At 43.5% G+C, this 22,601-nt stretch overlaps 1 protein-coding gene across 1 annotated transcript in view; it reads left to right on the top strand.

Moving 5' to 3' along the window:
* The first annotated feature begins 4,072 nt into the window (after positions 1-4,072).
* The window catches only part of LOC122557741 (GTPase HRas), a 55,339-nt gene continuing 36,810 nt past the window's right edge, over positions 4,073-22,601 (top strand). Inside the window, exon 1 of the mRNA XM_043705693.1 lies at positions 4,073-4,187. The gene's annotated coding sequence lies outside the window, so the exon portion shown is untranslated. The remainder of the gene's footprint in view (positions 4,188-22,601) is intronic.

The following is a 22,601-nucleotide window of genomic DNA, read 5'->3' as shown; positions in this document are numbered from 1 at the left end:
GACATGAAAGTGAACATACTCCATAGATGTTGTCTGGCCTGTTGAATATATCTAGCATTTATGTTTGCATGACATATCTTTAACATGTTAAATATAAATGTTACAATTCTTTCAAATATGTAAAAATGCAGCAAAACCAGTTGGGCACAGTGAAATCACACAACCAGTGATCAGACAATGACCAGATTTGCTTTAGTGATATTGGTAGATACATAAATGTCAGCACTAATACACAGATAACAGTGTCCAATAGTGTCCTGGGAGATACAGGCCAGTTAGAAGCTCAGTTGGACAAGGCGGTGTGCCCCCAGTGTCAGCATTCCAACAGTGCGGCACTTCTTCAGTATTGACCTTCGGACAGCGCAGAGCTCCCTCGGGCACAGACCCTCCGATGGCGCAGTGCTCCCTTGGGAACTGACCCTCCGAGGGAGAGGCACGCAGTCGGCACTGGCCCTTTGAGGGAGAGGTGCTCCTCAGCATTGACCCTCTAATGGCCAGTTACTCCATCAAGCAGTGACTCTCTAACAGAACAGCACTCCTGCACCACTGACACTCCGACAGCACGGCGCTCACTCAGCACGGGCCCTTCAACAGTGCGGCGCTCCCACAGGCATGGGCCCTCGGATAGCACAGCACTACCCCAGGCTCGGGCCCTCCGACTGAGCGGCCCTCCCTTAGGCAGTGACCCACCGACAGACAGCACTCGCTCAGCACAGACCCTCCAATGGCATGGCGCTCACTCAGCCCTGGCCCTCCGACGGCCAGTCGCTCCATCAGGCAGTGACCCTCCCGATAGCGCAGTGTTTGATCAGTACTGACCCTCCGACACCGTGGCGCTTCCTCAGCACCGACGCTCCGACACCGCGGCGCTCCATCATACAACGACCCTCAAACAGTGCAGTGCTTCCTTAGCACCAATCCTCCGACACCACGGTGCTCTCTCAGACAGTGCCCCTGCAACACCGTGGTGCTCTCTCAGCACTGACCCCCTGACAGTGTGGCACTGCCTCAGCACAGACCCTCTGACACTGCGGCGCTCCACCAGACAGTGACCATCCGACAGCGCGGCACTCCCTCAGCACAGACCCTCCGACAACCTTGTGCTCCCACAGTACAGTCCCTGTGACAGCATGGTGCTTCCTCAGCACTGACCTTCTGACAACCTGCCACTCCCTCAGCACCAACCCTCCAACAGCATGTTGCTCCCTCAGCACCGATTCTCCAATAGAGCACCGCTCCCTTGGCACTGACCGTCCAACCCCGTGATGCTCTCTCAGACAGTACCTCTCTGACACCACGGCACTCCCTCAGCACAGACCCTCCGACAGCCCAGCACTCCATCAGACAGTGACCCTTCGACAGCGGGACACACCCTACGACAGCGCGGCGCTTCCTCAGACAGGTGACCCTCCAACAACCCGCCATTCCCTCAGCACCAACCCTCGGACAGCGCGAGCACTCCCTCAGCACTGATCCTCCAACAGCACGGGTGCTCCCTCAGCACCGACCCTTTGACACCACGGCACTCACTCAGACAGTGACCTTCCGACAGTGCGGCGCTCCTATGGCACTGACCCTCCAACAGTGCAGCTGTCCGTCAGCACAGATCCCCCGACAGCGTGGTGCTCCCTCTGCACTGACCCTCGCATAACCTGGCACTCCGTCAGCACTGACCCTCCAAAGGTTCGGCGCCCCCTCGGCATAGACCACCCGACAGTACGGCGCTCTCTCGGCACTGACCCTGCGACAGTGCGGCGCTCGCTCGGCACTGCTCCCCCAACCCCGATAGCGCAGCTCTCCATTGGCACTGACTCTCTGACTGTGCGGCGCTTGCTTGGCACTGACGCTCTGACTGCGCGGTGCTCCCTCAGCACTGCTCCCCCACCCCCCTGACAGTGCAGCGCTCCCGCAGCACTGATCCTATGACTGTGCGGCAATGCCTCAGCACCGACCCACCAACAGCGTGCCACTCCTTCAACACCAACTCTCCGACAGCGGGGTGCCCCCTCAGCACTGACCCTCCAACAGTGCGGCGCTCGCTCAGACAGTGACCCTCCGACAATGCGGCACTCCAGACAGTGACCCTTCGACAGAGTGGTGTTCCCTCAGCACTGACCCTCCGACAGCGCGGCGCTCCGTCAGCACTGACCCTCCGACAGCGCGGCGCTCCGTCAGCACTGACCTTTTGACTGTGGCACTCTCTTGGTACTGACCCTCCGACTCTGCGGCGCTCCCACGGCACTGACCCTCCGACAGTGCAGCGCTCCCACGGCACTGACCCTCCAACAGTGCAGCGCTCCCTCAGCATCGACTCTCCGACACCACGGTGCTCTCTCAGACAGTGCCTCTCTCACTGCGGCACTCCCTCAGTACAGACCTTCCGACAGTGCGGCGGCCCCTCAGACAGTGAACCTCCGACAGCGAGTCACATCCTCAGCAGAGACCCTCTGACAACCCGGTGCTCCCACACCACAGACCCTACGACAGTGCGGTGCTTTCTCAGCACTGACTCTCTGACAACGACCATCCGTCCACAGCGTAGACCCTCCAACACCAACCCTCCGACGGCGCGGCGCTCCATCAGCACCGACCCTCCGACAGCGCGGCGCTCCGTCAGCACCGACTTTTCGACTGCAGCACTCTCTTGGCACTGACCCTCTGACTCTGCGGTGCTCCCTCGGCACTGACCCTCCGACAGCGCGGCGCTCCCACGGCACTGACCCTCCGACAGCGCGGCGCTCCCACGGCACTGATGCTCCTCAGTACTGACCCTCCGACAGCGCAGCGCTCCCAAGGCACTGACCCTCCTCAGTACTGACCCTCCGACAGAGCGGCGCTCCCACGGCACTGACCCTCCGACAGAGCGGCGCTCCCACGGCACTGGCCCTCCGACAGAGCGGCGCTCCCACGGCACTGACCCTCCGACAGAGCGGCGCTCCCACGGCACTGACCCTCCTCAGTACTGCTCCTCCGACTGTGCGGCGCTCCCACGGCACTGACCCTCCTCAGTACTGCTCCTCCGACTGTGCGGCGCTCCTTCGGCTGGAATTCTCTCTTCCCGACTCCTCTACTCCCTCTCAGTTACATTTCAGTACCCCCATCTCTTTACAAGGGTTTTGATCAACCATCATGAAATCTCGTCATGTGACTCGGTGTTAGTCTCTGTTTGATAAACGACCCCTCCAGGCAGTTCTGTGTACTTTTAAAAGCGCTCTTTAAATAATTTGTGGTTATTCAAGTGCTAAGTTATTGTTGTCCCATGTGACGCCTCCCTGTTCCCTAGCAACCGGGAGAAGCTTATCGATCGATAAAAACCCTCCGCAAGAATACCAGAACCTGTTGTATATTGCACGCTGCCTGTAATCGCCACTCGGACTCACCGCTAAGCAGCTCAGTGAAGGCGGCCTGCCCGGTTCCCGCTGACTCCTTAGCAACGGCCCCGCAGCCGCCGCTGTTGCTCCGTGAGTGTGGGCGGGGAGAGCAGGATTTACTGGGGATTGTAGTTCTCTGCATCACTGCCTGCATCCGATAACCTGCCTATAAAACTACAAATCCCGTCTGGCATTGCAAGAGGCGTTCGCCACCTAGTCGCGGCTGCGCATGGGTTGAATCAAATGTCCCCATCAATGGAAAACAACATTTAACCGATCGTCTTGGATTGGAATAACTTTTCGTAACATTAACATTTTTTTTCTCGTTTCGACAGGGCACGTTTGAAATGAATCACAGTTCCAGTCAACTATTAAGCATCATCCCCGTAACCGTTTAGATCATTTAAATAGATGATGGATGGTTATAGCAACCAATCACTATTCGTGTCTAGCAACACCTGGGCGGTGCCATTTCGCCCCGCGGAACCAATGGAAGAGCCACATTCAAGAGCGGTTACGGTCTGATGGGCGGGCTGTGCGGGTCATAGTAACTTGAGTCTGTGTTGCGCGCGCAGCTCCAGGCAACTGCGCTAGCTGAAATTGCAGGAACTTTTGAAAGTGGGAGCTAGACACAAACACCGAGAGATAGAGCGCCATTGATTATTATTTAACGCTTTAAATAACAGCAGCAGTCATTTGTTATTGAAATTACTGAGAATTACCAAAGCAATCAGACTTTGTCTATTATTTGTGATGTTTTATTTCTTTATCTGCTACTGATTGCGGCTTTTTGCTCCTTCCTTATTGCAGTTTCTGGTAAGTCAAGACAGCACAGGGTAACGCCCCAGCTGCTGGAAAATAAAATCATTATACTGTATTAGCGTTTAAGTAGCAATCCTTCTCAAATATTCAATTAATGGAAGTCGGTTTGCAACGTATGTTTTATATTTGCAGGGTATCTGTGAATGTGTTGCAGCGTATTTAAAGAAGGTTGATAGAACAAACGCTCTATCATCTAGCATTTTAAAAATATTTTCTAAATAATACAGTCGCCGACGAAAAGTTAGATGAATTTTTTTTGATACTGGAACATTTCTGTCTGTTAAATGACAGAGACATGTTCCAGTGTTGTTGATTTTAGGTCAATTGTTGGAAATCGCTGTACAAACTCATTGGGCTTCAGCTTGGAGATCGAGGCGGCTCTCTCAAATCTGATCCTTTCTTAGAATAAGAAATGAAAACTGGAAATGGGCAGGCAGCATGTTTTGGGGATTCCTCTCCATTCGAGCTGCCCGACCTAATGAGTGTTTCTCTCGTTTTCTGTCTTTAAATCTAGTTTCACATCATCTGCAATGTTCTGCTTTATTTCTACGTAGAGGGAGCGGGCGCAACAATTCCAACCTGTCGTGTATCTCTTTGAATGATTAAGTGCCACTGGCGTGGATTGTCAAAAAAAAAGGGCACTCTGTTTGTAAAAGCGCAACTTGCGTTTGGAGGGGTGGGGGATTGATTTTCATTTCTCACCCCCTCGTTTCTGTTCGATAAAATGCAGTTGGGGTTTGTGTGTGTTGATGGTTCCTGTGGACTGAGACAGAGAGGCTGCAGCAATTGATTAACGGGCAGGGAGAGAGCGCCTCAGCAAGCGAGAAAACTGTATCGTTGTGTGGATTTGCTATTTCTTACCCCCACCCAAGCGGCGGCTCATTTTTACATTGTCGCCCCGAGATTCCCATTGTCATGGACATTCGTTTGGTTATTTTGCTAAGGGTAAACCATCCTGACCAGACAACCAATGTAATTTGCAGATGTGTGGTTGGCGTTTCTGGGATTTGTTTACTCCTGCATTTGTCATTGTTAATTGCACCTTATTTTTGCGTCGTAGGTTTGATTTGTTTCAGCTCTGGAAACTTTTTCCCATTATCATACTACTGAATCTCAACATTATTAACCAAAACACTTCAGACATGCTCGGCACTGGGTAGATTGTATCAATTGGCCGAATGATTGACATCTGTCAGTGTTAGGGTGTGGCTAGGGTGGGTATCGTGTCTGGATTGTTGAAGATGATTGGCGGTTTTCAGAACTGGGCAGGACATGAGTCAAGTGTTTTAATGGACCTGTTTAGCCATGTGATTGCCCACCTCTGAAGCAGTTGGGACTTGAACCTGCCTTGCCCATCTGTCTGAGTAGGGACAGTACTGTTGTGCTCCCAGAACAACTGTGGCTTGCATTTGTATAGCACCTTTGTTGTAACTCATTCCAAGATCCTCCAAAGTGATGTAAATCCTTTCCTAACTTCCATGCTGGAATCTCTCCATTCCAGTTTTTACCTCACTAAATTGCCAGGAGAAAGTGAAGACTGCAGATGCTAGAGATCAGAGTCGAAGGGTGTGGTGCTGGAAAAGTCAAAACAGCTCTTATTTAAATCACAGATAACATGTTCTTACGATAGACTTTCCTTTCTTGTGCTTCTTAATGTATCTATGCTATTTGAAATGATTGACCAAGTTGTCCTCTGCTGAGGATAACTGCTTTCTCCTGTTTCCATGCCTACCTTAATGAGGCCAGATAATCACTCATGACACCTCTTCCTATTCTCATACCATTCTTTCAAGTGATATCTGAAGAATCTATTCTTGGCACCCTCTGTTTCTCATCTGCATTCTGTTCTTCAGCTGCATCATTGAAAAACAATGATAGCTTTCACATCTATCCTACTGGCACCCAGTTCCATTGTAGTACCATCCCTCTCTCAATTTCTCGACTTTTGCTGAATTATCAGGCTGCTTACCTGAAATCTGGAGAAGCAGAATTTTCCTCGAGTTAAATATTGGGAAAACTAAAGATATTGTTTTATATCCCTACTCAAAACATTATAACCTAGTCACGGAATCCATCCCTCTTGTTGGCAACAGTCTGAGATTAAACCAGTCTGTTCACAAATTATAAAATATGACAGCAAATCTTTCAATTGAATATTGATGTCACTACTAAGATTACCTTTTCCACCTCTGTAAATTTGCCCAACTTTGCCCCTGACTCAGCTCATCTGCTGTATCCCTCATTCATACCTCCAGATTCAACTACTCTAACAAGATTCTGGCTGGTGTCCCACATTTAACTTTCCATAATCTTGAGTTCATCCAAAATTTGGCTACTATGACGTAGTCTGTATCAAGTCCTGTTTCCTATCAGCTGGTCCTTGGTGATTCTGGGTCAAGCGATGCATTGATATATTTTTAAATTTCTCATTCTTGTTCCGAGAACCTCTGGAGATTTACCAGGAGGTTGCCTGTGTTGGAGGGTTTGAGCTACATGGGAAGATTGGGTGAGGCAGCATTATTTTCCTCAGCAGTGGAAGTTGAGAGGGGACCTGATAAGAGATGTATAAGATTGAGGAAAAAGGGGATCAGGAAGACTTTTTTTTTCATTAGCAGAGAAATTAATAACCAGGTAGACCTAAGGTAAAGAGGTATTATGCTAAATAGAGTTAAGATTTTTTTTCAACGAGAAAGTGGTAGAAGTCTCTAACTTAACTGCCTGAAAGTGGGTGAGTTTGAAACTCTTGTAACATTTGAGCAATATTTTAGATATTTACTAGAGTGCCATAGCCTGCTGGGTTATGGGCCAGAGCTGGAGAATGGGATTAGTGTAGACGGACTCTTATTGGCCAGCATAGATGCAATGGGCCACTCGACCTCCTTTGCTGCAAATGTCCATTTAACCTAATATTTCCTTGTCTAATGTCGCACTTTTTTGTTTTATAAATCTGTGAAGCACTTTGAAATGATTATTTATGTCAAAGATGCTTAAAAAGGTTGTTGAGAAAAATTGGAGAGACAAAAACTTAATTGCATTTCTACATTTTGGGTCGAGGCAGCTAAAAGCACAGGTGCTAATGGTGGGTCAGTGAAAATCAAGATGTGCAAAGGGCTGGAACTAAAGGAGTACACTTGTCTTTTGACAGTAGTTGTGGACAGGAGGAAATGAGAGGGAGATGGGGAGGAGACACTCATGTGTTTGGAAAACAAAGGGATGAAAATGTTAATAAAAGCAAAATACTGCTGATGCTGGAGATCTGAAACAAAAACTGAGGCTTGAAGAAGCTCAGTAGGCCTGGTCATACCTGTGGAGAGAGAATAAGTTTCTTCAGCACTTTGCCATGCAAACCATATAAAAACAATGCAATTCTAATTGTATATTTTCTGCAGAATCTACTCTCTCAAAATTGTGCAATCGTGTATATATTTGAAATCCCTCTTGTTTTTCCTGTAAATTTTGACACCAAACCTTAATCAAGATCTTTAATCAATTGTTTAGCTGCAGTGTTTGCTGCCTTAGACTTTCGTAACTGGCTAAATGTTAGCCAAGGGAATTAAGGGCTATGCAACCAAGATAGGTAGATGAAATTAAGGTACAGATATACCATGATCCATTAAAGATCAGAACTGACCAGACGCCTGAATGGCCTGCCCTTATTCTTGTATTTCTTTGTAATAGTCATTGAGATGTACAGCGTGGAAACAGACCCTTTGGTCCAACTCGTCCATGCCAACCAGATATCCCAACCCAATCCAGTCCCATTTGCCAGCACTTGACCCATATCCCTCTAATAAAGTTAAAGATAGTGAGTACCTCCTACATACTAAAAGGTATCTCAAGAGGTTTGTTGGATTATTTCAGATGTACAGCCTGTGAAAATGTAGAAGGACAGCAAGTTGGTTATCTGATGGGAGCAATTTGGATTAGCAGTTCTGCTGGGACTGTAAACAGTGTTTCTAATTGGTGAATCTCCAGCATCCATGCAGAGCCCACATTAGATTGATGATTTGATCTGGGAGAGGAAAATAAAATGTACATAAGAACTTTTGATAAATTGAGAAATGGGAGGATACTGAATGGGAAGATACTCAAGGACATTGGTGAGGCCTCTTCTGGAGTACTGTGCAGTTCTTGTCTCTCCTTATAGGAAGGATATTCATAAACTGAACAGATTTATGAGGAAGTTGCCAGGGGTGGAGAGGTTGGATAAGCTGGGACTTTTCTTCAGTGGAGCTTAGGAAGTTGAGAGGTGACCTTTATAGAGATCTAATAAAATCATGAGGGTTATAGATAAGGTGAATGGCAAGTGTCTTCTCCCAAGGTTGGAGGATTTCAAGACCGGAGGCATATTTCTCAGGTGAGAGAAGAAAAATTTTATAAAGACGTGAGGGGAAGCTTTTTTGTTTTACACAGTTGTTCATGCTTGGAATGACCTTCCAGAGGAAATGGATGCAGGTACAGTTAGATTTAAAAGACATTTAAACAAGTACATAAATAAGAAATGTTTGGATGGGTATGGGCTAAGTGCCACGGGTGGGATTAGTTAGTCTGCGATTATGGTTGGCATGGATTAGTTAGACCAAAGAATCTGTTTCATATACATATGTACTGTATATGACTATATGTGATGAATAGAGCAATCTAGGAATTCAGAATCTATCTGCGCATGTTGCAACTTGGGATTAAGTCATAAAGGCCAATAAAATTTGGGTTTTAAAAGTAGGTGCACTGAACTAAGATTCCTTTATAGATAACATCAGCTGTTACTGTGTGGAATTTGGGGCTCAATTTTGGAAGGGGCATTAAAATAGCAAACAGATACTGTGAATTCTCCAGGATGACCTCAGGAATTAGAAACTAGAGATGTGTGGATCATATAGTGATACTGGGACTGTTTCTACTGGAGCCCAGAAGGTAAAGTTTTCACAGGAATTTTAAACAGCTAAGGGATTTGGCAGGATGAATAGATAAAAGGTATTTGCTCTCTGTGTGAACACGAATTTGACATAATTGCTGAAGAATGAGGTTGGTAGATTTCTGTGTTGGAGAATATCATCCTTTGGCAGAAAATGATATTTGCAACAAAGGAAGCATTAAGACTATGGAAGAGAGCAAGGGAAATGGGAGCAGTGTTGGATTACTTCAGCAAAGAGCTAGCACATTTACCATGAGCTGAATCGCTGCCTTACATGCTGTAAACCCCTCTGGCATTAAAATAGTGTTAAAATGATGCTTGCATGAATTTTAAGGTTGAGTTTGCTTTGGGTATGTCATTTATCCATAGATGTTGAGTCTGTGCATTCACCTGACTATCAATATTAGCAATCTGTTTGACAGCAAAAAAAGGTGGCTATTTGGTCCAGAATGCCTATGTGGATTCCTTAAGTGTTGTCCATGTCCCTTTTTAAAATTAACTACTGAATCCTAGAATCCGTACAATGTGGAAACAGGCCCTTTGGTCCAACAAGTCCACACTGGTCCTCCGAAGAGTAACCCATCCAGACCCATTCCCCTACCCTATTTATTTCTGACCAATGCACCTAACCTACACATTCCTGAACATTGTGGACAATTTAGCTTGGCCAAATCACTTAACATGCACGGTGCCTCAGTGCATAGCACTGCTGCCTCACAGCACCAGGGTCCCAGGTTTGATTCCAGCCTCGGGCGACTGTCTATGTGGAGTTTGCACGTTCTCCCCATGTCTGCGCGCGTTTCCTCCCACAGCTAAAGATGTGCAGGTTAGGTGAATTGGTCATGCTACATTGCCCATAGTGTTAGGTGCATTAGTCAGAGGGAAATGGGTCTGGGTGGGTTACTCCTCAGAGGTTCGGTGTGGACTGGTTGGGCCAAAGGGCCTGTTTCCACACTGTAGGGAATCTAATCTAATCAAATCTAATGTACATCTTTGGATTGTGGGAAGAAACCAGACAATGTGTTGGTGAAATCTCCACACATGCAGTTGCCTGAGGCTGGAATCAAACCTGGGTCCCTGGCGCTGTGAGGCAGCAGTGTTAACCACTGAGCCACTGTGCCTTCTACTTTGACCACTATGTTGGAAGTGTAATCAAGATAATACGCCTTGATCTTGCTGTTGCCATTGTCAACCTGTGTGTTTTACTGGTTACTGGATAGAGATCAGGAATGAAAATATGTTGCTGGAAAAGCGCAGTAGGCCAGGCAGCATCCAAGGAGCAGGAGAATCGACGTTTCGGGCAATAGCCCTTCTTCAGGAACCCGAAACGTCGATTCTCCTGCTCCTTGGATGCTGCCTGACCTGCTGCGCTTTTCCAGCAACACATTTTCAGCTCTGATCTCCAGCATCTGCAGTCCTCACTTTCTCCTCAGAGATCAGGAACGACCAATATTTCCTAGTTTACACCTATGAGAGCAATTATTGGTATCACTGATGTGCTAACTCAGTACAGACTGAAGATAATATGGCTCTGAGATAGACAGTTGCTAACAAACAAAACAGTTGATCAGTTTTTGGAAAGATCTGTGCTTTCACTAGGTGTGTTTATGCCAGCATCCTAAAGCCAACACATTTGGTTGGTGGGGACAGGAGAGTTGGCAGCTGGGAATGTGAACTTGACTGCTTTTTGCAACCCTCCCCAGTATGGACTAAAAATCCCACTTTTGGCATGTTTTCCCAAGGCAAGTGCTTCAAACTAGGAAATTTTCTAATTCCTGTAACCCAAAATACTGAATGAATGATCAGCCCAAGTTTTTAATATCGCAATGTGCATTTTTATTTAGGCTGGTGTAATGTAGTAGAATAGCACCAGCTGTTTTACAGGAGTATGATCAAAAAAGATTTGACACAAGGCTTAATAAGGAAATATTAGAACGTGTGGCCAAAAGCTCTTTCAGAAGTTGCTTTTAAGATGTATTGAAGGTGAGGAAGAGAGTCAGAGGTTTAGGGAGGAACTTCAAGAGCTTTGGGCACAGACAGCTAATGGTGGAGTAACTAGGATGAGATATGCCGTAAGAGGTTACTTAGATGAATGTAAAGGTCTCAAAGACTGGAAGAGGTTATAGATGGAAAGAGGGGTAAGGTTGCAGAGGGATTTGAAAACCAGAATGGTACTTTTTTAAGATGACTCTAGATATCTGGAGACAATATCATTCTGAAGGTTGTAAACAGTACACTGTTTGTAGGGCATGTGTTTTGAAAAGCTCACTCCATCGTAGCAATGATGCTGCTGATTCATGCACAACCCTGTTACTGAGAAGCTGGGTGCTCCACATCCTTGAGACTCCTAAAAATTTTTTTAAAAAGTTGTCAAATAATTTGTTTATATACATTGTCAATAAGCACTGAAATCCAGGTGTGTGAGCCTGCCTTGTTTTGATTCGAGTTGGCCACCAAGCAACAGGACCTTTTTGGCTTAATGTGTGAAACAGATGTTGAAATTGGGCATCCATGAGAGATGATGTAATGAACCAGAACTGTTATTCCTCTGCTGATTAAATTTAATTCAGTTCACAAAAAGGCCACATCAGTTTCCTAGAGTAACATGTGCACTGTAGTAATCTGTTGGTCTGGTAACTGTGTATGGTGTAGAACTTCAGTGGCTGGTGATGCACAGATGAAAAATGTCAATAGTACTAAGTGAATTTGTACAACTACAGCAAGACCTTAAAACGTGAAAACCAAGAACAGGGCTTTGTTTTCAAAAAGATAGAATGGGGAAAAACACAGAAGTGATGTTAAGCTTATATTAAAACTTATTTACAACATCATTTGGAGTAATATGAACAATTCTTTTATGCTTTTTTTTAATGAAAGGAATGTAGAACATTCTCATGAAAATGATTCATTTGGTTTCTGCTATGATTTTATGATAGATCGTAGAAGTATTTACAAGTATGATATCAAAACTGAGATGTTATAACTATGAAAAACAGGTTCCAGGCTTTTCTTTATATCCAGGAAAAAAGAGGAATGAGGCAAGACCTAATAGAAAATATTTGATGGGATAGATATAAAAAGGACATTTGAGCCTGTGGAGAGTGGAGATATTGAAGGTGTAGGGGAGGAATGGCATTTATCTCTGGTGGGCTTGCCATACTCTCTGCAGTGACTGATCCTGTATTGGACTTCCCCTTCACACACTCATCTCCAGCTCCAAGTAGTTGTCATGTGTCAATGATCATGCCCCAGTGAATTGCTTCAGTGGGCAGGCCAAACCAAGTGAGGATTACTGTATAGTCCCCAGTGCTCAGTGAATGGCTATTTGTATACCTTGGCATGCAAAGACTGGGCAAGTAATGCAAATCTAAGGTGTGTTGGTCTTTGAATTGAGTCATTACTATGTTGTAGAATGTATAGAGCTCAAGGCAAAGAAGGTAGCTGGCTCACTGCCTACGTCCAGATCTATCTCCAGCTACCTCCACTCCTCTTATCATGCGATTTAGAATACATGAAGGTGAGAGAGTGAGGCTGAGGACATGAGACTCACCCTCACTACAATAAATTAATCTGCAAGAACTGTTTATAATCTTTCTAACATCTGTCATCTATTCTCTCTCCATCAGAATCTTGAACTAATTGATGAGCAATATTGCAGCAGTGTGGATTCATTGGGAACCACAGACCTGAATCCACAGGCAACCTGGGACATAGAATTGTTTTGTTTTGGGAGAAATCGAACTTTGCAGTTCCAAGTGACTTTTTACACATCAGTATTTATTAATTAATGATAAAATCTCTATTTATTGTAATTAAATTTTGTTTTTTTAACCAATAACGAGAGACAAGCATGTATAACTTCAACTTCAACTTGTTTTTTGAAAATACCTATACATAGACAGACATCAAAGACAAGACACCAGTCCATTCTGGGAAGAAAGTGTAAGATGCCCCTCTCATATATCTGTGTTCCTTCCATGACCAAGCATAATGAAGTTGAGCATAAATTTTACAATGACCTCCACTCCTTGATTGCTACTGTGTGAAATTCAGACAAGCCATTCATTCTTGATGACGTTTTCGTACAAAAGTTTGTGCTGATGACCACACTTCAAAAGAGGTTGTCAGAAAAATGGAATCTGTGGTTCTAATGATAATGGTCTCCTTGTGCTGAAGGTGTGTCCTGATCATGTCCTTGTAATCATCAATACAGTTCTTCATCTCCCTAATTACATCAAGATGTCTTGGATGCTCCCCTGTTCTACGCAAAGGTGTCAAATTGATACTGCTATTACCAGGCTGTGGTTTGGCACCAACCCTCTGTCTTGTTCTCTGCCAGGATTGCCATCATGGTAAAAGCAAGGACTGCAGATGCTAGAAACCAGAGTCTAGATTAGAGTGGTGCTAGAAAAGCACAGCAGGTCAGGCAGCATCCGAGGAGCAGGAAAATCAACGTTTTGGGAAAAGGCCCTTCATCAGGAATAGAGGCAGGGTGCCTACAGTGGCGAGATCACCATCGTGGAAGACGATTAAAATCAAATCACTTGGATGGGAAGCTGCTCAATCTGAGGCAATTCTAGGTAAAGATTAAAGTCTTCAAAGACGTTGGACTCAATTTTTTGCTTTCTGATGACTGTCGATGAGCGAGACAATCCATGCAGCATAGACTCATGTTGCTGTAACTATCTTGGTCTGATAGTCAACTGAGGAAGTGTGTCAAGCTGTTTCACGATGGTTTTATTTTGAGGTAAGATAAGTCGATGTCCAGACCCTGTCGGCCGTGCATAAGTTCATTTATCTCATTTGCACACATGGTGTCTCTGTTGCAAGTGTAGCCTTCAGCAAACTTTAAACATTAGTCTGGGAAACCAGAGGAAAATGTCTACTTACCAAATGACTGGTCTATAAGAGCAGAATAAGCAGAGCTATTGCTGCGTGCACACAAGAAGACTTGCACTGTGCACAAGTGTCATGCCACATTCGTTTAAGTTGCCTTCAGAAACGTCTGAAGATTTAGAAGGCAGGACAAAATATTGAGCTGCCTCACCTGAGCTGGCATGCCAAACACACCCCATACCAAGACCGTTGGAATTGAGTTCGGCTGGTCTTATAGCCAGGATGCCAGACACTTGCTTATGGAAGTAAATCTTCTATGCAGAACTTAATAATGATGGTTACTATAAGCACACTTTGAAGCCTTCATTGAGGTGTTTTGATGTTGCCATACCCCTCTATCTCTGTTACCTCTTCCAACCCCACAATCTTCATCTCGGCATTCTTCAATTTTGACCACTTGAACATTCCCATTTTTTAAAAAATGAAAATTTTACAGTCAGTTGCCCGTGTGGTCCTCCAGTCTGGAACTCTGTTATAATCACCTCAGCCCCTCAATCCTTGAAGTATCGTAATTTTATTTTCTTATCCCTGTCCTCTTTCCAAGACTGCTTGTTTGAAATTTACTTTTCTGACAAAGCTTTTGTTTCTATACTCTAATATCTCACATGGCTCAGCATAATGTTTTTGGATATTTTACTACATTACAGCACTCCATAAATTGAAGTTGTTGTTATGACTATAAGTATTTGGTGTGATTTCACATACCACTGTAGTCTAGTTGTAAATTGACCTCAATTGACATTCAGAGTATATTATGATTCCCAGAGAGATTCATAACTCTTAGATGAGTTTCCAAGTAATCAAAGGAAAGAATCATATGACAAGATTTTACATTGAGATTTTTACTGTAACATTGTGAAAATCAACATTGACTAAGTGTGACTTGGCAACTAATACACTAAACTACAGAAAAGATCTTTCCTAATAATAATGTATTTACCTCATAGTATTTCAGTGTTTGCTGACTTGTGGCTTGGTTTTAGTGACTGCTGCTTATTCTGCGCTCAATACCACTGCAATTCTTGGCTGTGAGTTTGCTTAATCGTTCATACTCTGAAAAACTGGTCAAGAATTTGGCAAATCCAACGTATTGTTGCACTGCACTGTTTTTGCATCTGTTGGTTGCTGCATTGCAGCTACAGTGCACTTTCCGCCTTGGGTTCCAAGTGAAGATCTCTTGCTGTCAATACATGGCCTATGTACTTGACTTCAGGCATTTTAATTGTAATTTGTTCAACTTCAGGTTCACCTGATGACTCAAGTATTTGCATTTTGTGATCAGCAGTGGCTTCTTCTATTGTGACTCCACATACATAATCATCTGTTAAATCTTCCACACCAGGCAGATCATGTCTGCATTATTTTGGAGCTGTGGATACACTGAATGGTATGTGTAACCATCTATATCTCCTGCAGAGTATCCAGAACAGTTACAAAGTTGCTGTTTCCACCTAGCTTCATTTGTAAGAAATCATCTTTGACATCACAACAGTGAAGATATTTGCCTTTGCAAGTTACAGCAAAGTTCCTTCAGTGGTTTGTGGCAGTGAGATCTCTTCAAGGGTTTATTTGGATTTCTTTTGGCTCAATGCATACTCTCCGTCTTCCAGGTTGGTTCACTGCTACCATGCTGCTAATCCGTTCAGTAGAATGTCACTTTCTTGATCGTTCTCTTCCTTCTTTTCCAGCTCTTCTATCTTGTCTCTTTTAGCTGGCCTTGAGAGCAGCTGGAACTTATCTCAGCAGATGCTAAGTTGGTTCTGAATTCTCATCTACTTTTGAACAATATTCCCCTGGAGGCATCCTAACCCTGTAACTGCATCTTTGTACTAATCTAAGGTGTGTTCCAGAGCCAGTGGTTTAATGTGCCATAACATGTTGCCAATATGACATTAAGGGTCACCAATCCAAGCTTTGGATTCACTAAGATGAGTGACATTTGCTTGCCACTAATGATCTGGGACCCTAGATCCTCAATCATGTTGCTGCAAAGGGTTTGAAGAATAATCTGTCATCTTGCTGTAGGTATGGTGCCATCATATGGCTTTAACCTTATTTTAAAAGACTTCATTTTTGTTTCACCACATGGAGGCACTTTGCACAGATAGTGAAGGTCATGACTGTCAATGTGGTATTTTATGTTGACTTGATTTTCTCCAGTCCCCACCTGAACAACCTCCAACCACATCTTGTCTATAAACCTGATTTGAACTGACCTGTTGTGTATAGTGTGAATCATTGAAATCTTCAACCACTATCTTGCCAATGGCAATCTGTACTGCTTATTATGTTTATTTTTAGCTGTACATTTGTGTGCAAAATTATTGTTTTGTTACACACTGGATGTGCTGACTTCTCGTTTGCACGATATCTTCTGCAGTATTTGATCCTGCCCTTTGTGATTATTCTGCCTGGAGTAAATACCAACAATACTTTGGGATATTGATTAACTGGGCGAGTGGGCTGAGGCATGGCAGATAGAGCTTCATTCAGATAAATGCAAAGTGTTGCATTTGGTGAGATAAACTAGAGCAAAGCTTGCGTAGTTAATGATAGAGCTCTGAGGTGTGTTGTTGTACCTGGGGTGCTGGTACATCATTCCTTGAAAATGAAGGCAGGTGGACAGGGTGGTGAAGATGGCATTTGTCATGCCTGCCTTCAGTTACAGCACTGAGTATAGGAGGTGGGATGTCATCTTAGAATACAAGACATTGGTAAGGCTATATTTGGAGTACTGTGTACAATTATAGTCACCCTGCTTTGGGAAGGGTATTATTAAACTGGAAAGGGTGCAAAAAAGATTTGAGGGTGTTGTTGAGATTGGAAGGTTTGAATTACAAGGAGAGGCTGGATAAGCTGGGACTTTTTTTCTCTAAAATGTAGGATGCTGAGGGGTGACATTTTTATGGAGGCTTATAAAATCATGAGGGCATGGGTATGGTGAATAGCCAAGGTCTCTTCCCTAGGGTGGGGGAGTTTTAATGAGAAGGGAAAGATTTAAAAGGGACTTGGGCAAAATCTTTAGAGAATGGTGCATATATGGAACTAGCTGCCAGAGGAAGTGGTAGAGGTGGGTAGAATTACAGCATTTAAAAGACATTTGGATAGGTACATGGATAGGAAAGGTTTAGAAAGATATGGGCCAAATGCAGGCAAATGGGACTAGTTCAGTTTGGGAAACCTGGTCAAATTGGAAAAGTTGAGCTGAAGGGTGTGTTTCCAAGCTGTCTGACTCTGACTTTATAATGCAAGAGTTGGTCTGTTCTGCTATGAGTATTGTCCAGCTGTTGATTCATAACCTTGGCACTTCTGCACATGCCAATTACTCTCCTGACTGTTTGTTTGTTTTTCCTCTCTCGGGCATGCTGGATCCCTTATTCCTAATACAGTTCTTCCTCCAATTAGCTTATTGTTTAATTTTTCAAATTCACAGGTATCCGCAAGCTGATTTAATAGTACATCTTGATCAATAGAATTTCACTCTTTTTCCCTGCTGCTAAATATGTACCATAACATTCACCTGGGGATGAAAGCATGCCTCCTAAGCTTTTAAAATTTCTGCATCTGTTCTTCCTGCTCTTTTTGGAGCTAGTCAGGATGGAAAATATTTCGAAAGTGTCTTCTCAACAGTAATAAATGTGCAAACTTGTACTCCCTTGATTTGTTCAACAAGTCAGTAGCTATTTCATAATTCTGTTATTCTTCATGAAAGAATTCCCAATTTTGTCCAGTATCCCCAATCATTTGATTAGGAGCTGGATGGGGAAAAGCTGCAGCAGTCCTCTGGAGCAGTGCATTCACTGAGTTTTTTTTTTAGTTCGCTAATGGGATATGGGCAATGCTGACTGTACCAGTAATTATTGTTCATCCATAATTTTCCTTGAGAAGTAAGCTGCTTTTAACTGCTGCAAACAGTTTACCTTTGGTAGATCAACAATACCGTTAAGGAGGAAATTCCAGGATTTTGACCTAAAAAAACAAATTTGAAGGAACACACTGGCAATACAGCTCGAGATGCTGAAGCCACTTGACATCCCAGTCAGGCCATAGATGAAGCTGAGTAGTTCTGTTTGCAGTCAAAGGACTGATTATATTGTCACTGTGGACTACTATGATAACTACTGGGAATTAGACTAGTTGACTTCAATGACAGCCATTAAGATTGTTGTGTGCCTAAAAGCACGCTTCGGTCATTATAGCATTCCTGGCATTGTCAGGAGCATCAATAGTCCTTAGTTCACAAGTGAAGAATTCAGTGACTTTGTGAATAGAGTAGCAGCTCACAGTTCTGCAGCTGTGCTTTTTATTTTGGCTCAAGACTGTCACCTCAGTGCCTCTTCTGGCACCATGTTTTTGAGTGTGCAGCATAGCATCGTGTTCATCGTGAGCACTTTATTGACGTGAAGCTCAAGCTTGTTTACAAGGTGTGTGCCTCATGGTAGAGGTCCTATAACTGACGCAGACTAGGACAGACACCTAATACATTGCATTTCAATCCAGACATTTACCAAGTCCCAGTATTGAAGCAAAGCTGTGCCTTAGACGTAAGATGTATTCATTTTCTCTGTCGTCTTATTCATTCTTTGGCCATGCATTTTTACAGCCTTGCAGTAATATCATGAGCTGCACGTCACTCTATCAAAGCCAAAATGTGGGCTTATTGGAACACACTAAGATTCAATGCTGGAAAGCACACTCTGAAAGAACCACCAAGAGAACACAGACATGAGGACGTGAGGTTGAATTAGCAATTCCCTAATGGAACTATATCAGTCTGGTACACCTAAGATTACCATGCATCACAGTATTAATAGATAATTGTGCTATTTTAAAATCAAAGGCTGAAGACAATCCTGGACTCAATGACACCACACAATAAAAGAGAGCAAGACCAACATTTCTTGCATGTTTCCAGATATCTTTGAAAATGGTGTTGGGCTTTTATTTAGCACGGTGCAGTGGTAGTATCCCTTACCTTTGAGTCAGGAGGCACAGGTTCAAGTCACACCTGTTCCAGAGGTGTGTAATAACTCCACTGAACAATGGTAAAAAAATAGTTAGTGATTTGACATAACTGTGTTGCTATCTTGCCATATAGGCCAGTAAGACTTAAGTCATGTTGGTTTGGGACTGTTGTCATAGGTCAGATTGGGTAAGGATGGCCTAGTTTAGTTAGCATCATTGATCGTTAGTGAACCAGTTGGATTTCTGGGACTGTCTAACAGTTGTCTGGCTGCTCTTAATTTCCAGATTTTTGTTTTGACTTGATTTTAAATTCTCTAACAATGAGATTTGAGTTTGCATTCTCTAGGCTGCTGATTCAGTAATACAGTTACTAATTGCTGAAGGAAGCAATGTTGATAATGTGTTATCTTTTTTTTTAAAATTGCACTTAATTAGAACTAGTTTAAATATCTTCCCAGAACACTGAGTGGCGTTGGCTGCCATGGGATCCAAAGGTAGCAACAATAACTTTCATTAACGTAGGGCTCTTAACACATGGGGAGGTCACTACACTATTAATCCCAAAGTGGAACTTGAGCTCATGATGTCTGGCTCAGAAGCAAGAACTGAGCCACAACTAGCATTCTTACCAGCTTGAAGTGCAGCTTCCCATTCTCATTACTGACAGTTTGTCGCATCTCTTGAAGATGCTTTATCCATTTGAGACAGATTGTTAGTGGGTGTGTTGAACTGCTTTGCATTTGTCAAAGCTCTTTGCACTTGACTGCAAATACCTGGAATTGTTGGTTATATGGGTTGTTGAGCATGAGTTGACCATGGTTTGTGTGGCTATTCAGTTATAAGACTTCAGAGAGGCTACATAGATTTGAGAATAGTTTTATGTTGTGACAAACAGGAGGAGCTATGGATGTTATTCCGAAACTGAGCAGGCTTTGGGGGATTTGTTTTGGTGAAGTAAATTGCTCCCACGGTAAAATGCATAACTTTAAAGTAATTGTCTTTGGTTCTTTTGCCAATATGAAGAAAGACGTTTTAATTGCATGAGTAATTAGGATGTTGTGAAACTTGAAAGTATGCAGAAAAGATTTACAAAGATGTTGCTAGGGTTGGAGGTTATGAGCTATAGGGAGAGGCTGAATAGGCTGGGGCTGTTTTCCCTGGAGCATCGGAGGCTGACGGGTGACCTTCTCGAAATTTAGAAAATCATGAGGCGCATGGATAGGGTAAATAGATAAGTCTTTTCCTTGGGGTGGGGGAGTCCAGAGCTAGAGGGTATAGGTTTAGGGTGAGAGGAGAAAGATATAAAAGAGACCAAGGGGGCAACATTTCCATGCAAAGGGTGGTGTGCATGGAATGAGCCACCAGAGGACGTGGTGGAGGCTTGTACAATTAAACATTTTAAAAGGCATCTGGATGAGTATATGAATAGGAAGGGTTTAGAGGGATATGGGCCAAGTGCTGGCAAATGGGACAAGATTAATTTAGGATATCCGGTCAGCATGGATGAGTTGGACTCAACGGTCTGTTTCCGTACTATTTATCTCTATAACTCTAGTTAGAATTTGGAATGCATTACTCAACTTAGGTGGTAGAATAGAGAGCAGCCTTAGAAAGGAACTGGATAAATATAAGGGAGAAGAAAATTGCAGCAGCTATGGTGAAAAAATGGTGAATGGGGCTAACTGATTTATTCTTCGGAACATGGATTTGATGGGCATAATGGATACCTCCTGTGTTGAGTTCCTATTTCTGTAATCAGTGGCCCCATTGAGAATCCCTGGATTCACCATGAAGGCAAACTTGATTGAGCACTTCACACAGGCTGGCCTTCAGGACTCCTATGTCCTTATTGATTAACAAGACCATATAATCCTTCACGCAACAAGAGGCGAAGTGTCTGTATATAAACCTTCCTAAGAACAAGAAGAAACCACTTTGCTATGCCTGTTCTGACATTCAGTTGGATCATATTTGTTTTATACTTTCATTCCATCCACGTTTTGGCAGGGATTCATTGAAATTGAAAAGTCTGTTTCAAAAAGAACCCAAGACAACTATGTAGCAATTTTGTTAAGCATGAAATCATTACTGAGATTCAGTTAGTTCATTCTACATCAAACTGTTCAATCGCTGTAGTATAATGTGCTGCATTGGACTTGGAAGCTTATTGCAAAGAAGGAGACTATCAGTTCTCTGCACCTGCTGTTAGATGGAGATCTAGCAAACTAATCCCGCCGTCAACACTCCCTGTAGCCCTTGTCAATCTAAAAGTAATTCTGCTTCCTGTATCCTATGCTAATCAAACATGCAAGCACAGTCCCATTCCTTGTTCCCCTCCATTCACTGCTTCAAATATTTTTAAACACTCCTGTGAAAGATGCAATGACTGTTTTTGGTCCTTTCCCCCCCACCCAATGATCTTTTGTGTAACATCTCACTCTCAGCTACAATTTATGTTGATTTATCCCTTATTGCCTCTTCCTACAATGGAAAGAATAGTATTACTCCATTACGGTCACTCTACTAAAAGCGATTTCTAATTTTTAAAACTCCATTAAATCTTTAAGCCTTCTATACATCAGAGTAAACAATCCTCTTATCTAGAGTCTCTTCTCTCGAGGTTTCAACTCCTGATGAATCTACTCTGCACATAGCCTTAATCACATTTTCTAGTGGAATCTCATACACCCCAGTCTTTTAACTGTGGCTTCATTGGTTGTATACGTGTACCATCTTCAGTGTTGTATTGTGTCCTTTTTATGAAGCCCAAAATTATGTTGCATTTTCTTTAGTAACTTTCTGTAAATATGACCGTTAAGGTAATATTTCATTTTGAATCCCAGAGTTGTTTGCTTATCCTCCCTTGTCCATTTCTTTACTTGGTGTAAACTTTGTTTTAACTGAAATATGATGCCAAATATTAAGTAATATAAACTGTACCTGCCACCTAAATACCCATTCCCTTAAGTTATCTGTTTAAAATATTTTCTCTCCTGTTCCAATGTTTGTCAAATCGTTTCATTTTGTGTCTTCATAACTTTGTACAAAGCCACTCCATGCATGGCAAAATGAATAAATCTAACTCTGATCTAAAGGCTACCTCCTTTCTTGTGATCACAACATAGTGTAGACAACTTTCCTGAACCATTCATTAAAATGGAGATTAAGAAAACTGATCAAGCTTGAATAAGATTCTCCATCTGTAACTTTATCTCTGCAGCTTGAACTTGAGGTGCTGAGTTTACACAATAGCTCACATACTTCTATGTTCAATGATTAGAATGAGTTCCCTTGGCTGATTCTTTAGACAAAGGGCACCAAAACCAAATTCCTGCACTTTCACTTCAAGGAAGTGCAAGGTTGGGATCTTGGTACTTTTAACTCAGTATTCTAATTTAGTCATCTAGCAGCCACGTCATTCATGAGTACATAGAACATAGAACAATACAGCACAGAACAGGCCCTTCGACCCACGATGTTGTGCCGAACATTTGTCCTAGCTTAAGCACCCATCCATGCACCTATCCTATTGCCGCTTAAAGGTCACCAATGATTCGGACTCTGCCACTCACACAGGCAGTGCATTCCATGCCCCCCCAACTCTCTGAGTAAAGAACCTCCCCTGACATCCC

The sequence above is a fragment of the Chiloscyllium plagiosum genome, chromosome 16 (genome assembly GCF_004010195.1).
Source record: "Chiloscyllium plagiosum isolate BGI_BamShark_2017 chromosome 16, ASM401019v2, whole genome shotgun sequence".
In the NCBI taxonomy this organism is placed as follows: domain Eukaryota; kingdom Metazoa; phylum Chordata; class Chondrichthyes; order Orectolobiformes; family Hemiscylliidae; genus Chiloscyllium; species Chiloscyllium plagiosum.
Note: the sequence above shows the minus strand (reverse complement) of the source record. Positions and strands in the feature narration are given on the sequence as shown.